General features: G+C 43.0%; 1 protein-coding gene across 3 annotated transcripts in view; it reads right to left on the bottom strand.

Moving 5' to 3' along the window:
* Window positions 1-21,201, bottom strand: part of FAM163B (family with sequence similarity 163 member B) — a 61,578-nt gene that overhangs the window by 23,208 nt on the left and 17,169 nt on the right. Inside the window, exon 2 of one of the 3 annotated variants that reach the window (XM_020981958.2) lies at window positions 13,705-13,759. The exons of the other annotated variants lie outside the window; for them this stretch is intronic. The gene's annotated coding sequence lies outside the window, so the exon portion shown is untranslated. The remainder of the gene's footprint in view (window positions 1-13,704; window positions 13,760-21,201) is intronic. 3 annotated transcript variants of the gene reach the window in all.

Genomic DNA, 21,201 nt, shown 5'->3' with positions numbered 1-21,201 from the left:
CTACCAAGATCTCTGTCCTCTGACTCCCTATGGATGGAGGGGTTGGAAGAGAACAGCGACAGGAGATCGACTAAGCTGAGCTGACTAAGACAGGCAGCACAGAAATGGAAAAGAAGGGGCAGAAAAACCCAACGAGAGGCAATGCAGCTCAGTGGCTAGAGCACTGTGCTTGAAATGGGGAAAATCTGCATTCAAATCCCTCCTCAGATACTTATTAGCTGTGTGACCCATGGTAAGTCACTTAACGTTTCTGTGCCTTAGTTCCCTTATTTGTAAAATGAGGGAATCAGATGTCAAAGATAAGATCTCTTTCAGCTTTAAATCTATGACTAGGATAATATGGCTAATTGAATTCTGTGAATCAACATCTTCTCTAAAGCATGTGAGATAAAATACCTCTGTGCATAATTTATATTTATCCACATGTGTAGAAAGGACTCAAAAGAGAATTCCTAAGTTTGAAGAAGGGTTGAATGGTGGGGTATCTCTGAAAGAAATATATATGTACAGTTGTTGAGTCATGTCTGACTCTTTGTGACACCATTTTGGGGTTTTCTTGGTAAAGATATTAGTGTGGTTTGCCATTTCCTTCTCCAGCTCATTTTTACAGAGGAGGAACTAAGGCAAATAGGGCTAAGTGACTTGCCCAGGGTCACAAAGCTAGTGAGTGTCTGAGCCCAGATTTGAACTCACAAAGATGAGTCTTTCTGATTCCAAGCCCAGTGCTCCATCCACTTGACCACCTAGCTGCCCAAGATATGTGTAGAGGGGGATGGAATTTTCTTTTAGGTTCTGGGTGTACAAGAGGGGCCCACACCACAAAGTGCTCTCAAGCTGAGGTCTTCTGGGGAATGAGGGACTTCTATGGGTGTTGGCTTTGCTCTCTTCTGCAAGGGTCACCAAAATATCTAGGCTCTCCAACTTTAGGTAGAAGGTCTGTTGTAGTGTGGCCATGAACTAGAAGATCCCTCCAGAAGACTCCCCAACAGCCATCCTGCCATAAGCCAGCAACTGCTCTTTGTGCTCGTGGGAAACACCACATTTTCCCACCACAAGTTCCCCTTAGGGTCTGCAAAGCCATACCCTCCACATCCTATAAAGCCCCTATAAAGTCCTGGGGTCAAACCCAGCAGAGCAGAGAGCTGTAATACTGCCAGAGCTGAAAGTGCCCCAAAGAGACTCCTTCTGAGCCCAGATATACTCCCCTTCCGCAGAGACCTTTCTCAGTTGTGAGTATGTTATTTTCCTGTTTGGCATGCTGTACAGGTCAATAAGATGCCATTGCACCTTCCTCAGTCTGATAATCTTACTCATATTCTGGTACCTGAAGAAGATCCATTCCCTTCCCCCAACCTTTGACTCTCTCAGTCCAGGGGTATAGGTAGATGCTGAATAGGAAGAGTGAGAGCTGAGGGTATCTACTTGCTACCATCCTGAATCAAAGCAACGTGTTTAACCAATAGCGAAAGAAGGCAGAAGGGGACCAGAGTCTTCACTTGCTCAATGTTTACCGTTCTTGCCTAGGTTGCTTCTCTGGGAGCCATCTGGGTCTCAGCTGGGCAAAGTCAGGAAGTGGTTCCCCAGAGTCCTGATTTTTTTTTTTTAATAATTAAAGCCTTTCCCCAGGACTATATGCATCTGTCATTCTGTTTATATTTTAATCACAGTGTTTTCCCTGAAGGCTTCTTCTGGGTTAGGATTTTTTGTTGTTCATTATTTTGAGGCTTGGTCTTCCCTGCGAACGTGTGGGGGTGGGACCAAGGGGGTGCCCAGTAGAGAGGGGGAAGCTAGACCAACTCTGGTTTGGGCAGGGACCAGTGCAAAGAAGCTCTGTCTGAAAAAGGAAGAAGAGGGATAGAATGGGGGCGGGGCGGGTAAGAGAAAACAGGAATGGAAAGAGGGAGAAAAGTGAACTCAACCAGATGCCACCCAAAAGGTTTTCTCGTGGTTGCTATTCACAAAGATAATAGATTCAGCTGACTATGGGGGTGGGACTGTGATTCACAGACTGGTTATTTTGGTTTGAATTGCTTATTCAAGGAAGATTCTGAGTTTAATGCTTCCACTAGTTAGCTGGAATGGTGCACACCACTCTGTTTTTGAGATCTGTCCAAATCCCTTGCCCTGAATCCCTGAATTAGTTGACCCTTATCTCAAACTAGGGCAAGCACAAGGACCGAAGACATTCTCTGGAAGTCTCTACCACAGCAGAAAGACAAAGAAAGAGAGAAGAGAGGGAAAGAGAGGGAGAGAAGAGAGAGAAGGAAGAATAAGAGGAAAGGGAGGGAGAGAGAAATAAGAGAGTGCAGAAGGGGGGGTACAGAAAATGTAAAAAGGGGAGAATAGAAGAAAAACAGGCATAAAGAAGAGGAGGAGAAAGAAAAGGGAGAAAAGAAATAGAGATATCTGAGGCTAAAGGACAAATGAAAGAGAAAAAAAGCAAGAAAAAAGGGTAAAAAAGAGTGAGGCTCAGTGGAAGCTAATTTGGTTCAATTTAGTCAAATATTTATCGATAAAACTGCATCACATTTTCCACAGGGATAGATCTGGTTATGTGTAGGCATAGTGAGGCCCCTGAGCTCCTTGCCCCTGGTCTAAATCTGAAATTCCAAGACCAAATGCTGAGTACTACAAGGGGGAAAGGAAGAGAATAAGCCATCATCTAGCACCTATTACGTGCTAAGTGCTTTTTACAAGTATCTTCTTATTTGAGGTAGCTGCTGTTACTATCTCCATGTGGAAACTGAGGTTAAATGACTTCCCCAGAGTCACTTAATTAGGAAGTATGTGAGGCTGGATTTGAACTGAAGTTCTAGGTCCAGTGCTTTATCCACTGTGCCACCAGCTAGTGTTGAAAGACCTAGATTTAGAAAGATCTGGGTTCAAATTTTGCCTCTGATATTTAATAGCTGTACGATCATTGGTTGGTCAGGACCCATTCTTCCTAGTGATGAGATTGGAGGGCAGAGTTCATTGCACTGTTTTTAATAGCTATAATAAAAATAGCTAGCATTTATATAGTACCTTAAGGCTTGCAAAGCGCTTTGCCAATATCATCTCATTTGATCCTCACAACAACCCAGGAAGTAGGTGGTATCATTATCTCCATTTCACAGAAGAAGAAACTGAAACAGGCCAATTAAGTGACTTGACCAGGACTATAGGTCCGCCACTGCAGCATGTAGCTTCCTAGAGTGTTATCATCGACAATATTCACACACCACTGAAGCTAGACAGGTCCAGAGACCTTTCCACTGCGTGATATCTTTGGTACCTGAAGGAATGAACACACTTCATAGGACCTAATATGAATTCTTGCTACTTTCTTCCTCTGGTCAGATTAGGCCCAACTTTTTTTTTTTAAAAGGCAATATAGGTATGTATATATCTATAGCTATATCTAGTTGTTGTTGAGTCATGTCCAACTCTTTGTAACCCTGTGGACCATGCTGCTCATGGGGTTTTCCTGGCAAAAATACTAGAGTGGTTTGTCATTTCCTTCTCCAGTGGATTAAGACAACCAGAGGTTAAGTGACTTCCCCAGGGTCACAAAGCTAGTATCTGAGGCTGGATGTGAACTCAGGTCTTCCTGACTCCAGGCCCAGCGCTCAACCCACTGTGCCGTCTAGCTGTCTCATCTCATTTTCTCTCTCTCCATCTACTTATCCATACACTAAGCTGATTACTTTTTCAGTAATCCAACTTTGTACAAAAAGGACACTGGGCTACATTAAGAAGAAAACCCCTACTAGGACATGTGATTCTCTTTGCAAATCAAAACAACTGAGTCATATCAGAGTACAGTGGAAATGATGGTGTCTTTCACCCTTTCACATCCTCACTGCTGCAGTAAACTTAAGTCTCTGGTACCAAGGTAAGCGACCAAGAGAAAATTACAGTAGTCACCCAGACTAGGGCATCACAGACTTAGGCAATGTCAGGGCTGGAAGGGACATCAAAGGTGATTTAGTCCAAAGTACTGATTTCTCAGGTGGGGAAACTGACTCAGAGAAGCAAAGATAAAACTTGTCTTAAACATTTAAAAAATAGAAATAAAAACAACTTCTACTGCAATATAACCTAGCTCCAGCTGCATTTCAATGCGCAGAAGAGAGCTGATATCTGAATAAAGGTATGGAATTTTTTTGGGGGGAGGGAATGCAGGCACAAGGGGTGAGCTGAAGACAGTGACCAATTCACAGCTCTCATAGCTTTTCCGTTCTTCCTCAGTGGGCCAAGGTTTTAAGGCGATGATTCTCCTTAATCCTTGCGGCTGTCCTTCCATGGAGCTGGTCATTGAAAAGGAAAAAGAAACTATAGAACAATCACTTGCCTGCTGCCTGGGCCTGCCACCTTACTGTGATTTCTGGGATCTGCATTAGAGCTTTGAAGAGGGATATGACGTAAGTGATCTGATGTTCAGTTTCAGGGATGAGAAAGCAGCATTAGCTTGTGTCACAGTACTTAAGGAAAAAGTTCCCATGCTTTCCCCAAGGACTTAGATCAATGAGTGACCATGTGGCCTATCTGTCAAAACCTGGAGGAATGGGCAGGGGGAAGGGGAGTTGCATGGTACAGGGAAAGAACACTAGATCTGGCCTCAGAGACCTCCGGTTCAAATCTTGCTCTGATGCTTATTTACCTGTGTGACTTTGTACAAGTCACAATCTCCCTGGGCCTCAGTTTCACCATCTGTAAAATGAGAGGATTTATTAGATGCTCATCTCTGGAGTTATGATCTTATCACAGTTCTGGAGAAATCCAGAACGTAACAGGTCTAGGCAGCCTGTTCATGTATCAATTCTTCTTTAAGCCCCAGGTCTCTTTCATGATTATTCTAAGCCATAGTGATCTTTCCTTCCTGTGATTGCATATGGCATGTATCATCCACATTGGCTGCTCTGGCACCATCGTCTTTCATTGTCTCATAGCAATGGGCTTTCGCCAAAGGATTACAGTTAAATTGTGGTACACAATTATCTTGTCTACCCCAACTGAGTGTAAATTCCATGTGGAAGGGGCCATATCCTATGATGGTTTTGGATCCACTATGGTAATAGGCACCGTGTTAAAAGATGCAGATACAAGGACAAAAATTAAACAATCCCTGCCCTCAAGAGGTGCTAGACACATAATGGGCATCAATAAATACTCTCTGATTGGTTAGGCTGGTCTTCCTAGAGGAAGAAACAGAATTTTCCCTGAAAGGTCTTGGGTGCCTTTCACCAATGATGCAGATTCCAGGCTTGCTGGCAGCTCTCCAAGGTAATTGAAAAGTTAATGAAATTTATAAATTCAAGGGGAGAATAATATTCTGCCTCTGTCAGATTGATAGTGTTTCTCCTCCCCTCTTTTTCTTTTTAATCTGAGATCTCATTCTGACTGAGCTACTGAATTTACAGCATGATTCCTTAGGCTCTCTTCAAAGGGAGTCACTGCACTGTGGGGAGTTTGGACAGGCATATTTTGGGAGGGAACACACATTTCCTGACATTGAGGAAGCTATGACACTTAACAGGACTTAGTGGCTTTTAGTGGGGAAATCCTTTCCCCATGAACAAAATGCATATATACATATACACACATATATGTATATATGTATGTATTCACATATATACATACACACACATGCATATATCTATAGATACACTTATATACATGCACATATATATGCACACAAACATACATAATACACATTTGTACATATATGTATATAGTCCAGTTCCTGAAGACCACAAGGTTGTTTAATGGCGCCAGCTCCAGACGGGAAGGTTTAATGACCTAGGGTTCCTGTACTAAGTAGATGAGGGTTTCTGGTAGGAGAAATACAGGAAAGAAGATGGGTTAAGTTAGGCTCTTCCCAAAATAGACGGGATTAACTTGCCCCATTTGGCAACCAATGGTTTGAGCAGAAACAAGCAAACACTAGATTTGGAGTAAAAGGACTAGAGTTCAAATCCCTTCTCTGCCACTGACAATTTCTGCTGTCCTTGGGCAAATCATTTCACCAGACTCTATAAGCTTCAGTTTCCTCATTTAGGAAATAGGAATATTTACCTCAGCACTGTTATGAGAATAAAATAAAATAATGGATGTCAAATACTTGACATGTTTTTAAAGCATTGTAGCAATGACAGTCATCAAGTATTTATTAAGCATGTAGTGGGTGCTATGCGCTATGCTAAGCACTAAGGATACAAAGAAAGGGAAACAGTCCCTGCCCTGAAAGAGCTTTCATTCTACTGGGGGAAACAACACGTAAACAGCTATGAATAAACAAGACACAGACAGGATAAACTAGAGATAATCTCAGAGGAAGGTACTAGCTGTAAGGGGAACCAGGAAAGGTTAGCAGAAAGTGACATGTTGTGTGTCTGACTCTGTGACCCCATTTGGAGTTTTCTTGGCAAAGATACTGAGTGGTTTGCCATTTTCTTTTTCAGCTCATTTTACAGATGAGGAAACTGAGGCAAACAGGGTTAAGTGGCCTCTGCCCAGGGTCTGAGGCCAGATCTGAACTCATGAAGCGGAGTCTTCCTGACTCCAGGCCCAGCACTCTATCCATTGTGCCACTGAGCTGCGCAGATTTTAGCTGAGATTTTAAGGAAGCAGGGCAGCCAAGAGGCAGAGACAGGGGGAGGTGAGCATTCCAGGCATGGGAGACAGCCAGTGAAAATACAGAGAGTTAGGAAATGGAGCAAGAAATAGCCAGGAGACCAGTGCCACTAGGGTGTAGAGTACATAGAGATATCAGGAGGGTAGAATTCATAGGGGTATAAGGTATAAGAAGAAAGTTAGGAAGGGGCCAGGTTTATAAGGGGCTTTAGAAGCCAAACAGGATTTTGTATTTTATCCTGGAGGTGACAGGGAGCCTTCAGAGTGGGCTGAATGGGATGGGGGGGAGGGTCACATGATCAGACTTAATTTTTATTTACTTATTTACCTATCTATCTATCTATCTATCTATCTATCTATCTATCTATCTATCTATCTATCTATGAGGCAACTGGGGCTAAGTGACTTGCCCAGGGTCACACAGCTACTAAGCATTATGTGTCTGAGGCCAAATTGGAACTCATGTCCTCCTGACTCCAAGGCCAGTGCTCTATTCACTGCGCCACCTAGCTGCCCTGAGTCTTACACTTTAGGAAGATCATTTTGATAGCAGAGTGAGGATGAACTGGAGGGGCAGACTTGTGGCTATGAAAGTAACCAGAAGGCTACTGAAGTTATCCAGATATGAAGTGATGAGTGTGTGTGTGTGTGTGTGTGCGTGTGTGTGTGTGAGTGATCGTGATGGCAGAGTGTCAGAGAAGGTGGCATATACGAGAAGGTTATGAAGGTAGGACTGACAGGACTTGGCCACAGACTAGATGGGGGTGGAGGGGTGAGAGAATGAGGAGTCAGAAGTGACACCTCAGTTTTGAGCCTAGGTACCCGGGAGCACAGTGCTGACATTGATAGCAGTAGGGAAGTAAGGAGTGGAGGAGGGTTGGGGAAAAGATAATGGCTTCTGTTTTGGACATGCCGAGTTTAAGATGTCTACAGGACATCCAGTTTGAGATGTCAAATAGGCAACTGGAGATGTGAGACTGGAGGTCAGGAAAGAGGTAGGGGCTGGATAAGTAGATTTCAGAATCATCTGCACAGAGATAATAACTGAGCCAGTGAAATAGAAAGGAAGAAGAGATGAGAGCCTGAGACAGGAGCTACGGAAATGTGTATGATTAGTGGTTCGTGGGCACGAACCGGATGAAGAGTGAGCAACATGTGAAAGAAAGCGGATGACAGACAGGGCATTCTAGTGCAGAAGAGAGAACGGAGTGGGATCATATGATATGAAGGGGTCTGCTTTGTCAAAAAAGGCCTTCCCTTGGAGGAAATAGTGGGAGAAGGCATTTTAGTAGTGTTTGAGGAGGAGGGAGAGAGGGCACTCTGGAAGAATGGCCTCAAACTAGTAATAGTCTGCAAGAATAAAATGCAGACAGGATCTTTTCCCTCAAGAAGCTTATAATCTATTTGGTTAAGATAAAACAAACTCCTCTGAAAAAAATAGTGCTTTCTTAATATAGCAGGAAGCAAATGTATGGAACTTGTCCTCAGAGATGGTATGGACTGGCAATAAAATAATGAATTTATAGAAAGACCAAAACCTCAGAGCTGGAAGAGACCTTGTAAGTCATTTAATCCAGGCTCTTCTGAACAGCATCTATAGCCAGCATTTATTCAGCTCCTGCTTGAAGACAGATTTAAGAAAGAGCCAGATACATTTATGAATGATGAGAACCATAATGATTAAGGTTGAAGTTGCAGACCTGTAAAGGTGGCATTTTAGACAAAAACCATAACCTTTCCTGAAGCCCCTATCAGATATGGGAGCCTGGACTAAAGAGATTCTATTGCTGGTGAGATTCCACTAAATGAAGATGCAGAAGGCTTTCCAGGACCTGAGCGAGATCAGATTTTCCCTCACACTTGATGATCAGATATCCCCAAGACATTTGGGGACTGTGAGGTGAGCCCATTCACTTAAAGCCTCTGCTGTCTCTGCACCTTGAAGCATGTTGATAAGGTAGTGACAATCAGCAAGAGTGTCAGTCAGCTAGTCTAGGGGGCACTGTGTGACTGGGTGAGTTGTTACCCCATTAGGACTTTTTTTGGGGGGCAGTCCCTTCCGCAGGAGATGAAGAGCAGTGGAGAGGGCTGTAGGTTTCCAAAATCCCATTTCTGCTTCCTAAAATTAGATGCCAATCTGTTCTTGGAGAGTACAGCACCCACTCACCAGGCTGCTCAGTGGGCATTAGCTGATTCTGAATAAGGACAGTGAATTAGCTCTCTTAGTCATGGTGGTGATGGTACGATCATAGACATTACAGTACATGCAAGGTTCAGTAAAGAAGAGAATGTTGGCACCATCCGTGGGATTTTAACAATCTCTCCTCCACTCACGAGAACCAAACGAGACAAATTAAGTCCCTCCATAAAGCCAACAGCCTGAGTTATCAGGCAAAGTATAAGCACTGCAGCATTGGAAACACTATGTAATTAACACTACAATCACCCAAAAGACAAGTTTGTTCATCAGCACCAAATCCTCAAAGGAGGGAGCTGGTCAAATGAATCAGTTAATGACAGTATAGAGCTTTGAAAACAGCAAGCACAGAATGCCAGGGACCAGTGCCCCCACTGTATTTCATTGGCCTATAAGAACTTCTGCATGTTGATTTATTCCTTTTCTCCTCCCTCCTTCCCTTTTCCCCTCTCTCCCTCCCTCCCTTTTGTATTTCCTTCCTCTGTCTCTTCCTTCCTACCTTCTTTTCTCCCTCCCTCCTTCCTTCCTCCTCCCTTCCTTTCCTTCTTCCTTCTTTCTGTCTTCTCCTTTCCTTCATTTCTCCTCTCCTACCTTCCTTCCTTCTTCTCCTCCCCCCCTCCTTCCTTCTTTCTTTCCTTGACAACGTATGAGTAAACATAATGTGGTATGTGTATGGCTGGAAGGGTTCAAAGTCAGGAAAAGATCAGCATGGGAGGGAGTTAATAAGATGGGACTTCTGCTGGGCCTTGATGGGCAGGCAGAACTGGGGTCAGACAAGAGGAGAAGGAAGAATGCAAAGACCTTGTTATTTGCCAGCATGTCCCTGGTACCATTATGCATCCAGCCTCTCTGCCTTCTTCCCTTCCCCTCACTTCTCAGGTTTAATTATTTACCAGAGAAAGTCCTGTTGATTCCATCCCTGTAACATCTCTCAAACCTGCTCCCTCCAACCTCCTCTTATCTCTATTCCCACAGCTACCACCTGCCTGATGATTGTAACCTTCCTGCCTCCACTCTGCACCCTCCTCTAATTCATCCTTCACCCTGCTCCAAGAATAACCTTTCTTATACAAAGATCTGGTCATGCACATTCTCCTGTTCAAAAAATATTCAATAGTTTCCTAAAACCTACTGGTGAATGTCAGTAACATATTCAGTGTGATTCTTGGCTTTAAGACCTTTTAAAGTAAAGATTCCTTTTACTTAAAGCTCATGCTCTTCTTATCTGCCATTCAAAGCCATTCACAATCTGCTGACACCCTATATTATCTCATATATTGCTTCCCTTCCCACCCTCCAGGCGTCAAGCAAACTGGATGTATACATGTGTTCTGACCAGATAGAATATAAGTGCCATGAAGGCAGCGACTGTAAAATTTTTGTCTTTGTACTTCCCAGAGCATAGCATGATGTTTGGCACACAGCAGATACTTAACAACTGCTTGTTGACTGACTGAACCTCTTCTGAACATGTCCTATACAATCTTGATTCCTTATTTTTGTTTATGCTATTCCTTATGTCTGGAATGTTCTCTCTCCCCCTTGCCTGTTGAATTCCTACCCATTCTCCAGAGATCATCTCAAAAGCAGTTTCCACCAGGAAGCTTTCTTTGATCCATTCCTGAATGGTTATGACTTTCTCCTTAAACCTTACATAGCATTTAGCTTGCATCTCTCTAACGAACTTATCATGTAATGTTACACATTAGAGACTTCTAAGTATGACTATTATTCTCTCATTTGACAGTAAACTCCATGAGGTCAGGGTCTGTGTCATTTAATTTTTGAAAAAATCTTCCCTAGCACCCAGCACAGTGTTTTTGTTCAGTAAATGTTGGCACTTCATGAATGTTGTTGCTTTAAGGAATAGAAGGAGGCATGGCTAGCAAACAGAACTTTGCTCAAAACGACTTCAGACTAGGAATTGCCATCGAGCAGATTTGGAGTGTAGTATCAAGAACCACCTACTCAACCCTCAAATGAGGTCATAAGCAATAAACTTAGCAGTGAAATGACTAAGAAGTCTGTTTTCCCCAGCACATTCCCTTCTACCCACCCCAGTTCAACACATTCTAGAACTCTTCCCACACTCCTCGGGTTCTGCTCCATTTGTCCCATTGCTAAATGGTGCTTCCCCAAGGACTCGTGGGCATGTGTTTGTTGACTCACTCTGAGCCATGCTCAGAGGACGTTATGCAACAGACTTCACAGAATTTCCAAGTAGGAGCAAACCTCAAAGGTCATCTAATTCTACCTAAAAACAATCTCTGTAGTATCTCTCTCAAGGGACCCACTCATCTTGAATACCTCCTATGATGGGGAAACCATTACCTTCTAAGGGACCCTGTCCCACCTTTGGACAATTCTATTGTTATCGAGTTTTTACATTTAGGCCAAAAGTTGACTTCACAGCTTTTATCCATGGTTCTAATCTAGTTCTCTGGGCCCACAGAACAATTTTCATCACACTTCCATTTGATGACCCTTCATCCCCTGATACTTACAATCCCTTGCCTTCTATTCTCCAGACTAATCATCCCTGGCCCCTTCAACCACCCTCCATATGGCACAATCTTCTGCTCCCTTATCTTCCTGGTTACCTTCATCTAGACACATTCCAGCTTGTTGATATTCTTCTCAAAATTCTGGTACCCCAAACTCTACATAATACTCCAAATGTGGTGTGACCAGGACAGAATAAAGGGGAGCTACTACCGGGCCCTGTGTTCTTTTGATGAAGCCTAAGACTGGTTGTCTGGTTTAGGTTTTCTGGCTGCCATATCACACTGTTATGCTTTTAGTCCAAAAACTCCTATATGCTTTTTACGCAAACTGTTGTCTAGTTATATCTAACCTATCTTGTACTTGAGAAGTTGATTTTTTGAATCCAAGAGCAGGGCTTTACACTTCTCCCTATAAAATTCCAGTTTATTAGGCTCAGCCCAATGTCCTACTCTGCCAAAAATTTTTTGGATACTGACTGTGTCTTCCAAAGTGCTGGCTTTCCTTCCTGGCCTTCTGATATCTGAAAATCTGTTAAGTATGCTATCTAGTGAGTCCTTTATCAAGGCATTGATTAAAACTGTTAGACAGCAGAGGGACAAGCACAGATCCCTGGGGGACTCCAGTGGAGACTACGTTCCAAGATGACATCAAACCATTAATGACAACTCATTGTGTCTGAGCATTCAGGTAGACATTCCAAATTCACCTATAAGGATACTACAATGTAGCACACATTTCTCCATCATATCCACAAGCCTGTTATGTGAAACTCATATCCTTGGTTGAGAGCCCAGTATACTATGTCTATATACTATTTCTGTGATCAAGTCTTGTCAAAAAAGGAAATAAGGTTAGCGTGGCATGAGGAGGTCCTGCTGAAGCCATGCTAGCTCTTAGTGATCACTTGCTTTCCTTTCTAGATCCTTACAAACCACCCCCTCAATTAGCCATTCTAGAGTTTTGCCAGGAATTAAAATCAAGTTCACTGGCCTATAATTTTCAGACTTCACTTCCTGAGAAAGTTTTAGATATTTTTGCACTAAAGTAAGTAAAAAGATATCCTGGTACTTTAGGTGGGAACAAGTCTCAATCAATCAATCTCAACCACTGATTTAGTTTCAATAAATAAATAAATCAAAGACTTTAGACCAAGTTATTGGAAAAGTTTTTGGAGAGTGACATTGAACAGTTACTGTTTTGGGAATGGCTGAGAACACTTACCTAAGAGTCATCTGTAAAAGAACAGACTTGTTCAGACTTGGAAGTTATGAGAGTGAATGAAGTAAGTGTGCTGTTCCAGTGAAACCTCTGAGGTGGAGGCACTTTGGCCTCAGCATAGGTCTCTTTCTCTGGTATGTAGGGAAAAAACCCTGGCTTGGAGTCAGGAAAGATCTGGGTTTGAATTCTGCTACTACATTTACTAGCTGTGCTACCATGAGTAAGTCCCTTAAACTGCTCTTAGCCTCAGTTTCTCATCTATAAAATGGAGAAAATGAAAACTACAGCATTTACCTCACAGGGCTGTTGTGAAGGTTAAATGAAATAATGCATGTAAAGTGCTCTGTGCAACTTTAAAAAAAATCAATGCACACCATCACTATTTTTAGGTAGCCAGGCGGTATAATGGAGAGAAGGGTGGCCTTTGAGTCAAGAAATTGTTCAGTTGTTTCAGTTGTATCTGACTCTTTGTGACCCTATTTGGGGTTTTCTTGCCAAAGATGGAGTGGTTTGCTACTTCCTTCTCTATCTCATTTTACAGGTGAGGAAACTGAGGCAAACAGAATTAAGTGACTTGCCCAGGGTCACACAGCTAGTAAGTGTCTGTGGCCAGATTTGAACTCAGGTTTCCTGGCTACAGCCCTAGCACCCTATCCACTGTGCCAATAAAGACCTGAATTCAAATACTGCCTCAGACATTTAATCTCTCTCAGCCTCAATTTCCTCATCTGTAAAATGGAAAAAAAAAATTGTAACTATAGCACCCACCTCACAGGGTCAAATGTGATAACATGCAAAGGGCTTTGCAAATCTTAAATTTATCTTAAATCTTGAAGTACTACATAAAAGTGATGGTGGTGATGAAGATGCAGATGATGACATCTTGTGGTATAGGACTGGTCTTGGAATTAGAAAACATGAGTCTGGGTCTTGACCTTGACATTTAGAGGTATGCTTACCTTGGGCAAGTCACAGCCTCCTTGAACTTTGGCCTCTTCGTTTGTAAAATAAGAAAAATGAGAGATCACTACCTACCTCACAGGGTTAGTGTGAAGAAAGCACTTTGTAAATTTTGAAGTATTACAGAAAAAGGAGTTATAATTATTACTAAGCCTATTATTCCCTTATCACAAGCTCTCTTCTGCAAAAGGAGCATTACCTTTACTTACATGGAAACGGATCTTTGAAGTATTCACGGCTCATTCCCCCAAGTCTCTGAAGGAGCTGTTTAGAGAAGAAGGGAGGAAAAGACGAGGCTCAGGATACCTCTCCAGACCTTGCAGAACTAGGGAAGCTCTGACCCAGTCAGTCCTTAGGTTAGGATATTTCCCCAGGGAAAGATGTTGAAGACCCTGGGTTGTCATTCAAATCAACAAGAGCTTGAGGCTATTTATTTAAAGTGCCTGTTTCACTGTAATAAGATATTACTTCTCCCCTCAACTTTCTCTGCTCTGGTGTTTCTTCCGCTTCGCATTTTCAGGCAAATGGAAAAACTGCTTTGTGGTGCACTTATTCTGTCTCTTAAGTGTTTACTGAACAGGCATCTATTGTGACTCTCATTGTGCAAAGCCCCTGGATAAACTGATCAATCAACAAGTAAATTCATTAATCAGCATTATGCTCGGTGCTGGGGATACAAACCCTTAAATTTAACAGTCTCTGCCCTCAAGGAGTTTACCTTCTATATATCTATTTATATATGTGTATGTGTGTGTATATATATGTATACACACACACACAATTACAAACAAATTAATTACAAGGTAATTTTTGGAGGATAGATCTAGAAGGAATAAAGAAGGCTACATATAGGTAGATTAAGGAAACTGAAGAGTATAACTGGAATCCTCTGCAGAAAGAAATGGCAAACCACTTCTGAGCAAAACCATGGGCAATATTAAAATGCTAACAGATATGATGTTGGAAGATGAGCCCCTGAGGTCGGAAAGTGTCCAACACCTTACTGGGTAAGAGTGAGCTTGGACAGACTGAGGAGACGGTGGGGCACAGACGGCCTGGCATGCTATGGCTGGTCCACGAGGTCACGAAGAGTCAGACTGTACGACTGAACAAGAAGAAGAACAAAGATTCTAGGGGCAAAGATGAAAAGGAAATGCATTACAGACACAGGGGACAGTTTGTACAAAGCACAGAGGCAGAAGCTGGGATGTCATGTGTGAGGAACAGCAAGGTCAGTGTTACTGTATCAAGAGTGCTTGACTGGAATGAACGTATGATAAACCTGGACAGGCAGGCTGGAGCCAGGTCACAAAGGGCTGTAAGTGACAAGTGGAAGAGTTTGTATTGGATTCTAGAGGCATTAGGGAGTCCCGGGAGTTCACTTAACAAAGAAGTGATGTGTTTCTACCTGAACTTTGGTCAGGTATGTCCCTCTGGCAGCTGTGTAGAGGTCGGGTTGGGAGGTGGGGAAGACTGGAGGCAGGGAGACCGATGAGAAGGCTATCGTAAAAGTCCGGGTATGAGGTGAGGAGGGCCTGAACAAGAGTAAAATTGGAGATGCTAGAGCAGTAAAGTAAAAAAGACACACAACTGATTAGCTTATGTAGTTTGAGGGAGACCCAAGAGTCCAGGATGATCCCTAGCTTGTCCTGGGGGATTGGAAGGATGATGGTACCTGGACAGAAATTTGGAATGTAAAGAAAGAATGTCCTCTCCCCTCACAGAGCCCATACTTAAGGAAACCTTTAACATGCCTGAAACAGCTAGAGAAAAGCAAAGCAATGGATTATGTGGTATAGACTTAAAAGTCCTCTGGGAGATGAGAGATAGAGACAGTGAAATTACCGTGGGCTGAAATGTCAGAGAAAATTCCCTGCAGGAGTGGGGCTTGGGATGGGCCTCAAAGGATGAGTAGGTTTTAAATAGGTATGTTCCTTGCTGACCTTTTTAGTAAAAATATTTGTTAAATTGTTAAAATTGCATATGTATTTGGGGAGGTGGGAGTTTTATTCTAGGAAGATACAAGATGCTTCTTCTGTTTTAAGTGTCCCTTAAGTGTGCCGTACAGGGCAATGACCACATCTCCTTCCTACATCCTGTAGCCCTGGCCCATGTCTTGCACACAGTAGGTCCTCAGCAATGTTTGTGGATGAATAAATGAATCTACCTGAACTCTGATTATCTGCTTATAGGTAGACAGGATGGTATTATAAATGGGCATTACCAAGATTTCAAAAAGACAAAGACTACAAAAGTCACTGGATTTGCTAGCATACCATAAAATTCTTTGACTGAATTCTCCTACTGTCCCAACCTCCAAAAGCCAGAATAGAATGGAGGGCTTCTATAGTTTTCAAAGTTTTATATACATTTGGAGAAGACAGGGAGTAACAACATAATAAAAGGTTGCAGGCACTTGTGGGTAGAAGGACCCCACAGATTTTTCTTTAAGTTCTCCCTTTTTGAGGCTATTTAGTTACTGAATTAAATGAGCTACAACTTCACTGGTGCCCTTGAACATAGCTGTACCACCCCACGAGGCTATAGCTAGAAAGTAGCTCCTGTCACTTCTGATGGCTCAGTTGAAATGCATACCTCCTCCCTCCTTGGCTTCTGCTCATCTTTTTTGCTGACCGAGCGGCCCAGCCAGTGACATCTGTGAGCTCACCAGAGACACAGACCAGTGCGGGGACTTTAGAAGAGGAAGCCTTAGCCTCTTGAGCATTTAACAGAAGCCTGAGAAAATGGGTTGGTGCTGAAAATAACAATAATTTCTTAAAGAGGGGGCAATGTGGGAAAACACAACAGAGGTTTGAGGGAATGTGATCCAATTTTGAAAATCGGAAAATAGAGCTGGCTACCTTCGAATACTTCATCTTGACTATAAGATGAATCAAGTTGCAATCTTCCTTTCTATCTTTCTCTCCCATTACACCCGTGAATGGCTCTCTAGCCAAACTGGACTATACCCTGTGCTCTGAAACACTCCTTGTGTTTTCCTGCCTCCGTGGTTCTATTATTCTCTTTGCTGGAGAGTTCTGCACCTTCCCTCTCTCCCCTCCCACCCCCTCCCCCATTAAATCTCTACCTACTGAAATCCTACTCCTTCCTTCAAAGCCCATGTCCAGTGCTCTCTTCCAGGAAGTCCTCCCTGATCATCCTAACTCATAAAGATGCATCCTTCCTCTGAACTCTTACTGTGTGGACTATTTATGTGTCATTTATTCTGTGCTGCCTCTCACCACAGGTATTTATGTCTATGTCTAATCTCCACTTAAAGAATGTAAGCTCTTGGAAGGAGAAATAATCTTGTGCAAAGCTGTATTTCTCACAGTGCCCTTGCACATCGTAGGTACTCAATAAATACCTGCTGAATAATGAGTAAGTCTGCCTCAGAGGATATTCTCCGTGCCTTCAGCCTCACAACAATTTGGCCAATGACAGGAATGAACAGTCAGGATCTGGGTGGTGTGCCCCAAGAACACTGCAGATGAAATGATGGATTATAAAGAGCCCCTGAGGGGGAGGCTAGATGGGGCCGTGGATAGAGCGCTGGGCTTAGATCTGGCCTCAGACACTTACTAGCTGGGTGACCTTGGCAAGTCACTTACCCCTGGTTGCCTCAGTTTTTCCATCTGCAAAAATGAGCTGGAGAAGGAAATGGCAAACTACTCCAGTCTCTTTATCGAGAAAACCCAAATGGGGTCACAGAGAATCAGGCATGACTGAAAAAAAAAAAAGCCCTGAACTGGGAGACAGGGTACCTGAGTTTTCGTCCTTGTTCTGTTTTAGCTATTTGTGTGACCCTAGGAATCTCTGGGCTGAACAAGATGTTGTTTTCTCTACACTTTTCCTATCAGGGGAAAGAGAAAGACTTGTGCTCGGCACCATAGGGCAAAACAAAGAGAGATGGGAAAAAGGGAAAAGGGGTGGAGAAGGATTATGGGGAGACAGCTTTGGGTTCAGTGCAAGGAAATAAGGGTGTTCGATTAGATAATCTCTAAGGTCCTTTCCAGTCCCCAAATAGTACATATTAATGCTATTAATTTAAAAAACCTCCACAACAAACCTTTTCTTTTATTTAAAAAAAATCTCTGATTATTGGCTTATAAATTCTAGCTGGGCTTCTTCTGCTCATTTGGACACCTGGTTGTTACCTCCTCTTGGGGAAAAGAAGGGTTAGAATGTGAAGGAACAATCTAGTCCAATTCTTTATCCAAAGCATTATCCTCCCCTACAATATCCCTGGCAGATGGTGAATCAGCCTCTGCTTTAACACCTCCAGTGACAGGAGCTCACTGCCTCAGGAGACAGTCCATACCATTTGTGGGATATCTCTAATAATCTTGCTTTTTCTAGTGCTGAACACAAATCTGCCTCTCTTCAATCCTCTTCTCCTTCCTCCCTCTTTCTCCACTTCTTTTCTTTGTTGTGCCCTTGGGGCTAAGCAGAGTAAGTCACTTCTCTCTTTCCTGGGATAGAAAAAGTAGACAAAACTGCATGGGCAGCTAGGTGGCGCAGTGGAGAGAGCCCTGGAACTAGGGCTTGGAACCAGGAAGACTCATCCTCACGAGTTCAAATCTGACCTCTGTGTGACTCTGGGCCAGTCACTTAATCCTGTTTGCCTCGGTTTCCTCAATCTGTAAAAAATGAGCTGGAGACAGCAAAACCATTCCAGTATCTTTGCCAAGAAAACCCTCAAGTGGGGTCATGAAGAACCGGAAACGACTCAACAACAAAGAAGGCGGCTAGCTCAGTCTAGGCTCTTGATTAAACCTGACAGGCTTGGGAAGGAGGCAAAAGCCACCTGAAGGATTTCTCTGCCATCTGCAGCCCTATTCCCTTTCAAAGGTAAGCCTGAAGTTCATTTGGAGTATATATGCAATGCTTTCCCCACACCTTCTAAATAAAAGGCATGTGGAATGAGTGATGAGGGATTATCACGTATACAATTTTTATTCTGAAGGGTTAATGATAACTCTGGGATCTTGTTGCATGAGAGAAATTCCAGCGACTTCTTTCTAACAACCAAAAAAACCCAAACCAAACCAAAAAACCCAATTTCAAACCCACTCTGTAAGGCTGCAGAGGGTTTCCATAGCTACAGCTTTATGATGCTGTTACGGGCACACAGGCTCAGCTTTCACTAATGCAAACAGATCTGGGCTCCTTATTTATTCCACTTGTGGAGCAAGCACATCTGGCTGCCCATCATGTGGCACAAGAGATGGAGGGGGGCTTGTCTCCAGGCAAGGCTGCCCCCGCGCTTCCTACCTCACTTCCCTTGAACATCTAAGTGCTCAGACCCGTTTAGCTCCAGCTCATCACCATTTTCAAAGCACTTTCATGATCACTGGCTCCTCAAAATAAGTGCTGGGAGTCAGGCAAGGGAGAACGTATGCCCATTTTACAGAGGAGAAAGGTTGAGGCACTCAGAGATGAAGGAATGTATTCAGGGACATAGTGAGTTGGCAGCAAAACTGGACTAGAATCTAAGTCTCCTGACTCCTTGTCCAAAATTCCTTACTGTCATTCTCGCCTCCCTACTTGCTCAAGAAGTGACTTATTTATGGTAGTTGTGGCAGGAACGATCATAATTGTCTCCCCCTTGGAGAACTGGAGAATCCAGCAGCATCCTAAACGTTGAGTAAGCCAGCCAAATTATTCAGAATATTTTAATCTCCTTTTAGGACTTTTTCTGCCCTTCCTCACTAGCATTGTTTCCCCTTTCCTTAAACCTGCTGCCCAGCCCAGTTAGTCTGAACAGCCCTAACTAAGAGCAGCATAGGAGTTAGAGCTGGATGGGACATTAGGATGACCTAGTCCAGTGTCCTCATTTTACCAAGCGGGATGATGACTTCCACCTGTGACATTAAAAAAGGAGAAGTCATCATCCTGTCCTGTCTTCTCCTGTCTCAACGCCTTTGATTCACAAGGTTCCCCACACCCAAAATGGACTCCACTCATTTCTATTTGGTGAAGTCTCTCTCTTCCTCTGAGGTCCAACTAATGTGTCACCTCTTCCATGAAGCTTTCCTGGAAGGGAAATGGTCCCTGTCCTGGAGCAGTTTGTGGTCTAGTGGGAGAATTAAAGCCTTGTCAAAATTTCTGGTGTACAATAGACTTATTTACACAGTCAATTAGAAGCTGTGGCCAGGGTGTCCAGTTCCCAAATATTTGTTCTTTCAGAGATACAGTGCCTTGTTTCACCCTCATCTATTCTTTCTTGATCTCTTTTAACAATGCTGACTGCCACAAATGCAGCGGGCAGCAGATAAATTTTGTCATTTAAATAATGCTATGGTCTAGAGAAGAGATAATCCAAGGGCAAAAAGGTAGAAAAAGCAATGCTATGCTTCTTAGTGAATCTTAAAATCATAGACTATCACAGCTAGAAGGCATAACAGAACAGAGAATGTTCAAATGCCAGACCTGGAAAGGACCTTAGAACATGGGATGTAAACATCAGAGCTGGAAGGACCCTTATAGAGATCAGCTAGTCTAACCCCCTCATTTTACAACTAAAGGAACTCAGTGTTTCAATACTCCCCATAACAGAAGCATAGATTAATCACCCTAATGTGGATTGGAGTAGTAAACTGTATCTTCAGGGGAGGAAGGGGAAATCAGACACATTGTGGTTGCTTCAGGGAACTGCTCTTTCTGTAGATGGTTATAAACACAAAAATAAACCTGGTGTCTTAAAAGAGATTAAGGCTGCACAGAACAATGAAAAGATGACAACAGCCTTGCCCATAGCCAGAGGCATGCGTCTCTGATCACAGGTATTTGTCTGTCATTCTTCTGAAGGTATCTTCCCTTTCACCCCAGAGCCCTCTTGACTGATAAACAACCAAAGGATAGAGGAACCACAGGAAAACAGGAAAAAAATGTGGCCTCCTTCTAATATTAATTCAGTTGCACTCAACACAGGTTTATTAAGCATCTAGTCTGTGCAGAATATTGTGCTCAGATATTGGGGGAGATACGTGTTAGATAAGAAACCATCCCTACCTTCACGGAGCTCACAGTCTCTCAGGGCTCACAATCTAACATGACCAGTATGACCATATTGCTATGTCAGTCTAATCTGGGCTTCTGATTGTTTTCCTAGAAGTGGATTTGGGTTGAACTGAGCTCTCCACACCTTCTCATCCAGCTTCCCTTGTGACCAAATTGCATTCATTCATTTGTTCACTCATAGGATTATACACAGATCTGAAACTGAGAGAGAGAGACCTTTGAGGTTGTCTAATCCACCCCCTTCTCACTTTACAGAAAAGGAAAACAGGCTGAGAAAGGCTAAGTGGTTTGCCCAAGGTCACACAGATAGTAAATGGTAGATCCCTGATTCAAACTCAGGTCCTCAAACTTAAAAAAAAGACTAAAACACATCACTCTTTCCCTTGTAACACAATGCATCTAATATGCAATGCAACTTGCAGCATGCATTTACGAGAAACTGACCAGGATTAGGAGTACAAGTCTGCAGCTAGGAGATTGATTTTTCTTTCTGTGAAGATATTTATCCCAAATAGAGACTGACACTCACAGCCAGGGATGTCGAGGAACTAACTATCTATTGAGCACCATAAGACAACCAGTCCATTGGCATCATATTGCCACAGGATGATGGGAGACAAGACGAGGCCTATCTACCATCAAAGATAAATTTCCTAAAATGCAGACTCAATGACCAGCTTCTC

Source organism: Phascolarctos cinereus, unplaced genomic scaffold (assembly GCF_003287225.1).
Source record: "Phascolarctos cinereus isolate Bilbo 61053 unplaced genomic scaffold, phaCin_HiC Scaffold_2;HRSCAF=192, whole genome shotgun sequence".
In the NCBI taxonomy this organism is placed as follows: domain Eukaryota; kingdom Metazoa; phylum Chordata; class Mammalia; order Diprotodontia; family Phascolarctidae; genus Phascolarctos; species Phascolarctos cinereus.
The sequence above is the reverse complement of the archived record's forward strand: the minus strand, read 5'-3'. Positions and strand labels throughout refer to the sequence as shown.